The 11,685-nt window shown below is 43.5% G+C and overlaps 1 protein-coding gene across 1 annotated transcript in view; it reads left to right on the top strand.

The window, feature by feature from the left end:
- Window positions 1-338: 338 nt before the first annotated feature.
- Window positions 339-11,685, top strand: part of ppp1r13l (protein phosphatase 1, regulatory subunit 13 like) — a 71,198-nt gene continuing 59,851 nt past the window's right edge. Inside the window, exon 1 of the mRNA XM_031795338.1 lies at window positions 339-504. The gene's annotated coding sequence lies outside the window, so the exon portion shown is untranslated. The remainder of the gene's footprint in view (window positions 505-11,685) is intronic.

Raw genomic sequence — 11,685 nt, 5'->3', positions numbered from 1 at the left:
TTGAGTCATTTTCTATTAAGGTATCTTTACTTTTCCTCAAGTATGACAATTGGGTACATTTTCCACCACTGCAGAAACATGAATTGATTTATTCATACCGATACTAGACTACTCACACCTGAAACTATTCTATCTTTAACGAGACAAAAGTCTTCGTTAAAATGATAAATAGGCTACATTTCTCTGTACTTGTCATTGCAATGTAATTCCCCGAACATTGTGAGAGTAACATCGATCAATGTGTAAAAACCTACATACCCCATGATACACCGCGGCCAGGGGAGGGCTCACCTGCGCCAGCTGTGCACTGGAACACCTGGCTCGGGTTACAGTGCGCAGTGGGCTGGACTCCGCTCCAAAATAAGTTCACTCATTTCACAACGCAACGACTGGGCGGCTCAACAATAGTCCTAGTTTTAACAGACGTATAGTGAAGGAGTTGTCTAAATTTAGTTCAGGCTCAACTTTGCTGTCTTAGTTTTCAACGAAACTAAGGTCCATCGGGTAAGAAAGCATTTGATTTTGTTTGTCTGGCTATAGAAATGTTTCGCTGCGTGGGATAGTCTACTCTGCCCAGTTTACTGCAGCAGAGTTGGTATTGTAGTTTGTTTTATTATGTATTTTCATTTGTTGATTTGGGATTACTTTATACAAGATTTTCGTGTCCCATTAGACATTACAATAGATCGTTTCGAAACAAGGTCAGTCATTCCTTTTGCAAATAGTTTTGATGGAAGATTTTGGACATTCTTTGTGAGAGGTCTTCCGAGGAGGAGCTTTAGTTTACCTGTGTGAAGCTAGCGACAATAAGGATTAGCCACAGTCGTGGTATTTTCGGGATGCCTTCAAAATAAAAATCGGATACAAATAGCGGAATCACCATATTTGCATAACATAATGTTAAACAATGTCGGAATATTGTTATATAAATTGAACAAAAGACAGTAATTCGTCCAAATAAAAATCTGTGAAATTGCACTGTGGATGTATTAGACTTTAGAATTGCATTGGGGGCAAACTTATATATTTTAAATGTAACCTTTATTTAACTAGGCAAGTCAGTTAAGAACAAACACTTATTTACAATGACCGCCTACCCCGGCCAGAGCCGGACGATGCTGGGCCAATTGTGCGCCGCCCTATGGGACTCCCAATCACAGCCTGATGTGATACAGCCTGGATTTGAACCACTGTGTCTGTAGTGATGCCTCAAGCACTGAGATGCAGGGCCTTAGACCGCTGCACCACTCGGGAGCCCCGAAACCACCTTCCCTGTGGACCTCTATGTCCATGAAATAGGATGTCTACTCCGTGACAACCACAGACTAACTGTGAAGAGTTTTCACAGATATAACCGTAGCACAAGCTCCCCAGTCACCTTACTATGTATGGATCCCATGCCTATGGATCTTGTCAAGGCCCTTCACAGTTGTAATCTGTGGTTGGCACTGAGGAGGCTGATATCCCACCCAAGATCCATGTCTGTACAGAGAAAAAAACAAGATGACCCCCCAATACAATTCTAAAGTCTTAATACATTCACAGTGATTTCATTTTTTTTTTTTTCTTCCTGAAACCAATTATTGTCTTTTGTTGAATTTATATAACAACATTTCCGATGTTGTTTAGTGTTTATCTAGTCCAAATATGGCATGCTTCCACTATTTTTGTATCCGTTTGAATCGCTTTCGAAGGAGAGCTTTTATTTAGAAGGCGATCTGCAAATTCCATGACTGTGGCTAATCCTTATTGTGGCTAGCTTCACACATGTCTTTAGCTTGACGGATTTTCTCCAACTAATGGAAATCAGATGTTGGCTTCCCATTCACTACAGACAGCACTGCAGTGACACTAAAACAGCGAGGGGATGAGACAGCTCAGTCTAGATATAAAACTATTCTGCCCAGCCTGCATTTGTACTTCAAGAATTTGGGTTAACACTTGATTATACTAGATCCAACTTATCCAGTTATATATCGCCTTATAAACATAATATTATACTGTAGCTAAATGCAGTCATTGCCTAATTTACCAATCTAAAGTTTAAACTGTTAACTCATTTGAATCTATGATGTTTTCATGTGACATGAGGAAAAAGTTATTGAAGTCAATAAATAGTGGCATAACTAATTATCACATTAAGCATCTTCAATCCAAAGTTAAATCTAGAATCGGCTTCCTATTTCGTAACAAAGCATCCTTGACTCATGCTGCCAAACATACCCTCGTACAACTGACTATCCTACCGATCCTCGACTTTGGCAATGTCATTTTCAAAATAGCTTCCAATACTCTACTCAGCAAATTGGATGTAGTCTATCACAATGCCATCCGTTTTGTCACCAAAGCCCTCGCTTCATACTCATCACCAAACCCACTGGCTCCAGGTCATCTCCAAGTCTCTGCTAGGTAAAGCCCCACCTTATCTCAGCTTACTGGTCACCATAACAACACCCACCCGTAGCACGCGCTCCAGCAGGTATATCTCACTGGTCATCCCCAAAGCCAACACCTTCTTTGGGCCGCCTCTTTGAGACCTATATCTCCCTCACTGACTTCAAGCGTCAGCTGTCAGAGCGCAGCTTACCGATCGCTGCAGCTGTACACAGCCCATCTGTAAATAGCCCATCCAACCAACTACCTACCTCCCATATTTGTTTTTCTGCTCTTTTGCACATCAGTATTACTACCTGCACATCGTCATCTGCACATCTATCACAATCTGTGTTGCTTTTGTCACACTGCTTTGCTTTATCTTGGCCAGGTAGCAGTTGTAAATGAGAACTTGTTCTCAACTGGCCTATCTAACATCATTTAGCCTGGGGAGGGAGGGAGGGAGAGCTGTGTGTCTGTCAGAACATCTGAGAGAGAGAGACAGAGAGACAGAGAGACAGAGAGACAGAGAGAGACAGAGAGACAGAGAGAGAGAGAGACAGAGAGAGAGAGACAGAGAGAGAGAGACAGAGAGAGAGAGAGAGACAGAGAGACAGAGAGAGAGACAGAGAGACAGAGAGAGAGACAGAGAGAGAGACAGAGAGAGAGAGACAGAGAGAGAGAGACAGAGAGAGAGAGACAGAGAGGGAGACAGAGAGAGAGAGACAGAGAGAGAGAGACAGAGAGAGAGAGACAGAGAGAGAGAGACAGAGAGAGAGAGACAGAGAGAGAGAGAGAGAGAGAGAGATGTCTGTCAGAACCAGCTGGGTAACATAATGATGTAATTATATGAATAGAGCTCAGCCTGCTGTAACTTGTCCTGTAGCTTTCCTCTGGAGCTCTAAGGGACATCACTCATCACACACTGTTGAGGGAGCTTGCAAGGAAGCATTTCGCTGCACCTTTTTTTACCAGCTGTAAACTATGTGTGTGACAAACAAACTTTGATTTGACACACACACAATAAGGCCCTCCAAGACATATCATGCAAATTCACATTAAAGAATGAAGAAGTAATCTCTAAGCAATGTATTGAAATAACAGAAGTGTTCATAGTAACAGATTTGACCCAGTGTTTTACATGTGATGATGAGTCCCTTAAAACTTCTTATGGACAGGTGGGACGGTAGCGTAACATCCGCGAAATTCAAAAATACCAAATTCAAATATATGTGTTATACATCCAAATAAAGCTTAACTTCTTGTGAATCCAGCCGCTGTGTCAGATTTCAAAAAGGCTTCATGGCGAAAGCAGACCATGCGATTATCTGAGGACAGCGCCCCGCATACAAACACATGAAAATCATATTTCAACCAGGCAGGTGCGCCACAAAAGTCAGAAATAGCGATATAATTAATGCCTTACCTTTGAAGATTTTCTTCTGTTGGCACTCCAAAATGTCCCAGATACATAACAAATGGTCCTTTTGTTCGATAATGTCCTTCTTTATGTTCCAAAAATTTCAATTTATTTGGCGCGTTTGATTCAGAAATACACTGGTTTCAACTCGCCCAACATGCCTACAAAGTATCTAATAAGTTACCTTTAAACTTGGTCCAAACATTTCAAACAATGTTTCTAATCCAACCTCGGGTACCCTAAAATGTAAATAATCGATAAAATTTAAGACGGAATAAACTGTTTCTAATACCGGATAAAAACAACGTGAAGGGCGCTCCAGTTAAACGAGCACCAAAACAGTAGAGTCCACCTGGAGTGGCACTTACAATGAATAGGACTACTTCTTCATTTCTCAAAAGAAAAACCCCGAACAATTTCTAAAGACTGTTGACATCTAGTGGAAGCCATAGGAACTGCAAACAGGTTAAGGGTATACCATAGAAACCAAATGGAAAATCCTATGACCCCCCCCCCCGGATGGTTTGTCCTCTGGGTTTCGCCTTGATGGTTTGTCCTCGGGGTTCCGCCTGCCATATCAGTTCTGTTATACTCATAGACATTATTTTAACAGTTTTTTATAAACTTTAGAGTGTTTTCTATCCAAATCTACGAATTATATGCATATCCTAGCTTCTGGGCCTGAGTAACAGGCAGTTTACGTTGGGCATGCTTTTCACCCGGAGGTGAAAATACTGCCCCCTACCCAAGAGAGGTTAATGATGCCCTCAGCCAAGTCCCCTGCAGAACATGTTTTGGATTATAGGCCTTAGCGTATGTCAGCTATTAGCTGTGAACTATGTGGACATTAGCTGGGGTATATTGCGTAGATTGATGAGGGGGGGGAATGATTGAATCCATTTTAGAATAAGGCTGTAACAAAATGTGGAAAAGTCAAGGGGTCTGAATTCTTTCTGAATGCACTGTATGTGGACTTTAGCTCACAGCTATCTGATATCTAGCTATGTGGATGATAGCTAGATATTAGATAGCTGTGAGCTAACATCCACATACAGTAGCTATCTGATATCTAGCTAACGTCCACATAGCTCATAGATACCTAGCTAATGTCCACAGAGCTCATAGCTATCTGATATCTAGCTAACATCCACAGAGCTCACAGCTATCTGATATCTAGCTAACGTCCACATAGCTCATAGATACCTAGCTAACGTCCACATAGCTCACAGCTATCTGATATCTAGCTATGTGGATGATAGCTAGATATTGGATAGCTGTGAGCTAACATCCACATACAGTAGCTATCTGATATCTAGCTAATGTCCACACAGCTCATAGCTATCTAATATCTAGCTAACGTCCACATAGCTCATAGATATCTAGCTAATGTCCACATAGCTCATAGATATCTAGCTAACGTCCACATAGCTCATAGCTATCTGATATCTAGCTAACGTCCACATAGCTCATAGCTATCTCATATATAGCTAACGTCGACAGAGCTCACAGCTATCTGATATCTAGCATTGTGGATGATAGCTAGATATTAGACAGCTGTTAGCTATGTGGATGTTAGCTAGATATTGGACAGCTGTTAGCTATGTGGATGTTAGCTAGATGTTAGTTAGCTGTTAGCTATGTGGATGATAGCTAGATGTTAGTTAGCTGTTAGCTAACATCCACATAGCTAGATATTAGACAGCTGTTAGCTATGTGGATGTTAGCTAGATATTAGACAGCTATTAGCTATGTGGATGTTAGCTAGATATTAGACAGCTGTTAGCTATGTGGATGATAGCTAGATATTAGATAGCTGTTAGTGTGTGTTGTGTTCTGGACTGGAATGTCTGCCTGTCACATTGTGGAGCCTTGAGAGATTCCTCCCTCAGTCACACGCTGCTGCCTGGCTGGCAGAGAGAGAGAGAGAGCGAGAGACCTGTTGTTCTAGAGGTTTGGATCTGCAGATCGGACAAGGTAGTGAAAGTCATTTAGGCGTGTTCATTTAAACTAGGGAGCCTTGCAGCTACAAAGTCTGCAACAGCCAAGCACACAATGTACCACTACGTGTAAACAAATTCCCGACGTGTAAACATGTACCAGCTCTATTGTAACGTGGTGTTTTTGATTTTGTAGTTCAAATGTCAGGCCCGTTGGCAGTTAGTTATGTCTGTGTACCCATGGTGGGAAATGAAAACAATACATGAACACTGTAAACATGCCTTGCAGTTTTATTTTTTTAACGAGGCAAGTCAGTTAAGAACAAATTCTTATTTTCAATGACAGCCTAGGAACAGTGGGTTAACTGCCTTGTTCAGGTGGCAGAATGACAGATTTGTACTTGTCAGCTTGGGGATTTGAACTTGCATCCTTCTGGTTAATAGTCCAACGCTCTAACCACTAGGCTACCCTGCCGCAGTAACTCAGGGTGGGACCATTCTTCTACTGCCAAGTGCAAAGTGCATGACAAGACAGTAGGGAACATTTATACATATTTCAACAGATATATGTCTGTGTGAATCAGTAACTTTCTTTCTATAGGCTATCTGTTACTGTTGTAAGCTGGGGGGGGGGGGGGGGGGGGACAGGCTAGTTTAGACAGTTTGATATTTGAACTCTCAAAACCTGAAGATTTTCAGAAGATTGCCTTTTCTGTTGGGTTTTATGTAAGTAAACTCAGACAACATATGCTTTCTCCATATAGTAGATACACAGACCATACCACCCTGCCTAGACATGTGTTTTCTGTTCAATCTAGAACTGTGCGATCTACACTCAGACGATCAGTCTTTCATATAGTAACACAAACGCACACATCGTACACACGGTACCATCACACCTTGCTGAGGGTTTTATGGCTCTCTGCCCATGTCTGATCTGTTTTCCTTCAGGTATAAATCCTCGTGCTCTAGTCTAGCTCAATAGTTCCTCATCCTCATGCTCTAGTCTAGCTCAATAGTTCCTCATCCTCATGCTCTAGTCTAGCTCAATAGTTCCTCGTGCTCTAGTCTAGCTCAATAGTTCCTCATCCTCATGCTCTAGTCTAGCTCAATAGTTCCTCGTGCTCTAGTCTAGCTCAATAGTTCCTCATCCTCGTGCTCTAGTCTAGCTCAATAGTTCCTCATCCTCATGCTCTAGTCTAGCTCAATAGTTCCTCATCCTCATGCTCTAGTCTAGCTCAATAGTTCCTCATCCTCATGCTCTAGTCTAGCTCAATAGTTCCTCATCCTCATGCTCTAGTCTAGCTCAATAGTTCCTCATCCTCATGCTCTAGTCTAGCTCAATAGTTCCTCATTCCTCGTGCTCTAGTCTAGCTCAATAGTTCCTCATTCCTCGTGCTCTAGTCTAGTTCAATAGTTCCTCATCCCCGTGCTCTAGTCTAGTTCAATAGTTACTCATCCGCATTGGCTTTAACTGGCTTTTGGGGCGGGCAGGTAGCTTAGTGATTAGGCCAGTAACCGAAAGTTTGCTCGATCGAATCCCAGAGCTGACAAGGTAAAAATCTGTTGTTCTGCCCCTGAACAAGGTAGACCGTCATTGTAAATAATAATTTGTTCTTAACTGACTTGCCGAGTTAAATAACAGTTGCAATTTTTTAACTTAAAAAAAATAATCATTATGTAACCCTCCTGCTGTAAGTCCTTCAGAGGAATGGGGTGTGGTGCTGTGAGTTAGGACCATCTTTAACTGACTCTGTGGTATGAGGACTTGGATGTACTTCGGAGAGAGAGGTGTGTGTGTGTGTGTGTGTGTGTGTGTGTGTGTGTGTGTGTGTGTGTGTGTGTGTGTGTGTGTGTGTGTGTGTGTGTGTGTGTGTGTGTGTGTGTGTGTGTGTGTGTGTGTGTGTGTGTGTGTGTGTGTGTGTGTGAGCTCACAGAAGGGTTGCAAAGGGAGAGTATATATCCTTTCTTACATACCTCCATTTATTTCACACTGCCAGTATGTTTTTCATGGCAATGTTTTTGCCGTCAAACTGGTAGAAGCAGGGGGGGGTTGTGCATCAATCAACATTGGCTGAGATGTGTATACGTATATACCTATACAGTAGCACTGCTAACAGACACATGCATTCAATGCCTTGTGTTCAAAAGGTCTACACAACATTACATTGACGGGTGAGTCATTGAGCAGACAGTCTTATCCAGGAGCCCACATACAGTCAGTGCATCCGTCTGAAGGTAGCTAGGTGGGACAACCACATCTCAGTCAGACTAAGTATTATTTTTCCTAAATGAAGTAGCTTTCAGCAAAGTCAATGCTAGTGGGAGGGTGGGGTTTCAGAACAACAACAACATTGACTCTGTACCAGAACCCCCTGTATATAGCCTCCACATTGACTCTGTACCGGTACCTCCTGTATAAGCCTCCACATTGACTCTGTACCGGTACCCCCTGTATTTAGCCTCCACATTGACTCTGTACGGGCACCCCCTGTATTTAGCCTCCACATTGACTCTGTACGGGCACCCCCTGTATTTAGCCTCCACATTGACTCTGTACCGGTACCCCCTGTATATAGCGTCCACATTGACTCTGTACCGGTACCCCCCTGTATATAGCCTCCACATTGACTCTGTACCGTAACACCCTGTATATAGCCTCCATATTGACTCTGTACCGGTACCCCCTGTATATAGCCTCCACATTGACTCTGTACCGGTACCCCCCTGTATATAGCCTCCACATTGACTCTGTACCGGTACCCCCTGTATATAGCCTCCACATTGACTCTGTACCGTAATACCATGTATATAGCCTCCACATTGACTCTGTACTGGTACCCCCTGTATATAGCCTCTACATTGACTCTGTACCGTAATCCCCTTTATATAGCCTCCACATTGACTCTGTACCGGTACCCCCTGTATATAGCCTCCACATTGACTCTGTACCGTAATACCCTGTATATAGCCTCCACATTGACTCTGTACCGTAATACCATGTATATAGCCTCCACATTGACTCTGTACTGGTACCCCCTGTATATAGCCTCTACATTGACTCTGTACCGTAATACCCTGTATATAGCCTCCACATTGACTCTGTACCGGTACCCCCTGTATATAGCCTCCACATTGACTCTGTACTGGTACCCCCTGTATATAGCCTCCACATTGACTCTGTACCGTAATACCCTGTATATAGCCTCCACATTGACTCTGTACCGTAATACCCTGTATATAGCCTCCACATTGACTCTGTACCGTAATACCATGTATATAGCCTCCACATTGACTCTGTACTGGTACCCCCTGTATATAGCCTCCACATTGACTCTGTACCGTATACCCTGTATATAGCCTCCACATTGACTCTGTACCGTAATACCCTGTATATAGCCTCCACATTGACTCTGTACCGGTACCCCCCTGTATATAGCCTCCACATTGACTCTGTACCGTAATACCCTGTATATAGCCTCCACATTGACTCTGTACCGTAATACCATGTATATAGCCTCCACATTGACTCTGTACCGGTACCCCCTGTATATAGCCTCCACATTGACTCTGTACTGGTACCCCCTGTATATAGCCTCCACATTGACTCTGTACCGTAATACCCTGTATATAGCCTCCACATTGACTCTGTACCGGTACCCCCTGTATATAGCCTCCACATTGACTCTGTACCGTAATACCATGTATATAGCCTCCACATTGACTCTGTACTGGTACCCCCCTGTATATAGCCTCCACATTGACTCTGTACCGTAATACCCTGTATATAGCCTCCACATTGACTCTGTACCGGTACCCCCTGTATATAGCCTCCACATTGACTCTGTACCGTAATACCCTGTATATAGCCTCCACATTGACTCTGTACCGTAATACCATGTATATAGCCTCCACATTGACTCTGTACTGGTACCCCCTGTATATAGCCTCTACATTGACTCTGTACCGTAATACCCTGTATATAGCCTCCACATTGACTCTGTACCGGTACCCCCTGTATATAGCCTCCACATTGACTCTGTACTGGTACCCCCTGTATAGCCTCCACATTGACTCTGTACCGTAATACCCTGTATATAGCCTCCACATTGACTCTGTACCGGTACCCCCTGTATATAGCCTCCACATTGACTCTGTACCGTAATACCCTGTATATAGCCTCCACATTGACTCTGTACCGTAATACCATGTATATAGCCTCCACATTGACTCTGTACCGGTACCCCCCTGTATATAGCCTCCACATTGACTCTGTACTGGTACCCCCTGTATATAGCCTCCACATTGACTCTGTACCGTAATACCCTGTATATAGCCTCCACATTGACTCTGTACCGTAATACCCTGTATATAGCCTCCACATTGACTCTGTACCGGTACCCCCTGTATATAGCCTCCACATTGACTCTGTACCGTAATAACTTGTATATAGCCTCCACATTGACTCTGTACCGTAATACCATGTATATAGCCTCCACATTGACTCTGTACCGGTACCCCCCTGTATATAGCCTCCACATTGACTCTGTACTGGTACCCCCTGTATATAGCCTCCACATTGACTCTGTACCGTAATACCCTGTATATAGCCTCCACATTGACTCTGTACCGTAATACCCTGTATATAGCCTCCACATTGACTCTGTACCGTAATACCATGTATATAGCCTCCACATTGACTCTGTACTGGTACCCCCTGTATATAGCCTCCACATTGACTCTGTACCGTATACCCTGTATATAGCCTCCACATTGACTCTGTACCGTAATACCCTGTATATAGCCTCCACATTGACTCTGTACCGGTACCCCCTGTATATAGCCTCCACATTGACTCTGTACCGTAATACCCTGTATATAGCCTCCACATTGACTCTGTACCGTAATACCATGTATATAGCCTCCACATTGACTCTGTACCGGTACCCCCTGTATATAGCCTCCACATTGACTCTGTACTGGTACCCCCTGTATATAGCCTCCACATTGACTCTGTACCGTAATACCCTGTATATAGCCTCCACATTGACTCTGTACCGGTACCCCCCTGTATATAGCCTCCACATTGACTCTGTACCGTAATACCATGTATATAGCCTCCACATTGACTCTGTACTGGTACCCCCTGTATATAGCCTCCACATTGACTCTGTACCGTAATACCCTGTATATAGCCTCCACATTGACTCTGTACCGGTACCCCCCTGTATATAGCCTCCACATTGACTCTGTACCGTAATACCCTGTATATAGCCTCCACATTGACTCTGTACCGTAATACCATGTATATAGCCTCCACATTGACTCTGTACTGGTACCCCCTGTATATAGCCTCTACATTGACTCTGTACCGTAATACCCTGTATATAGCCTCCACATTGACTCTGTACCGGTACCCCCTGTATATAGCCTCCACATTGACTCTGTACTGGTACCCCCTGTATATAGCCTCCACATTGACTCTGTACCGTAATACCCTGTATATAGCCTCCACATTGACTCTGTACCGGTACCCCCCTGTATATAGCCTCCACATTGACTCTGTACCGTAATACCCTGTATATAGCCTCCACATTGACTCTGTACCGTAATACCATGTATATAGCCTCCACATTGACTCTGTACCGGTACCCCCTGTATATAGCCTCCACATTGACTCTGTACTGGTACCCCCTGTATATAGCCTCCACATTGACTCTGTACCGTAATACCCTGTATATAGCCTCCACATTGACTCTGTACCGTAATACCCTGTATATAGCCTCCACATTGACTCTGTACCGGTACCCCCTGTATATAGCCTCCACATTGACTCTGTACCGTAATAACTTGTATATAGCCTCCACATTGACTCTGTACCGTAATACCATGTATATAGCCTCCACATTGACTCTGTACCGGTACCCCCTGTATATAGCCTCCACATTGACTCTG

Source organism: Oncorhynchus kisutch, linkage group LG18 (assembly GCF_002021735.2).
Source record: "Oncorhynchus kisutch isolate 150728-3 linkage group LG18, Okis_V2, whole genome shotgun sequence".
NCBI classification, from domain to species: domain Eukaryota; kingdom Metazoa; phylum Chordata; class Actinopteri; order Salmoniformes; family Salmonidae; genus Oncorhynchus; species Oncorhynchus kisutch.
The sequence above is the reverse complement of the archived record's forward strand: the minus strand, read 5'-3'. Positions and strand labels throughout refer to the sequence as shown.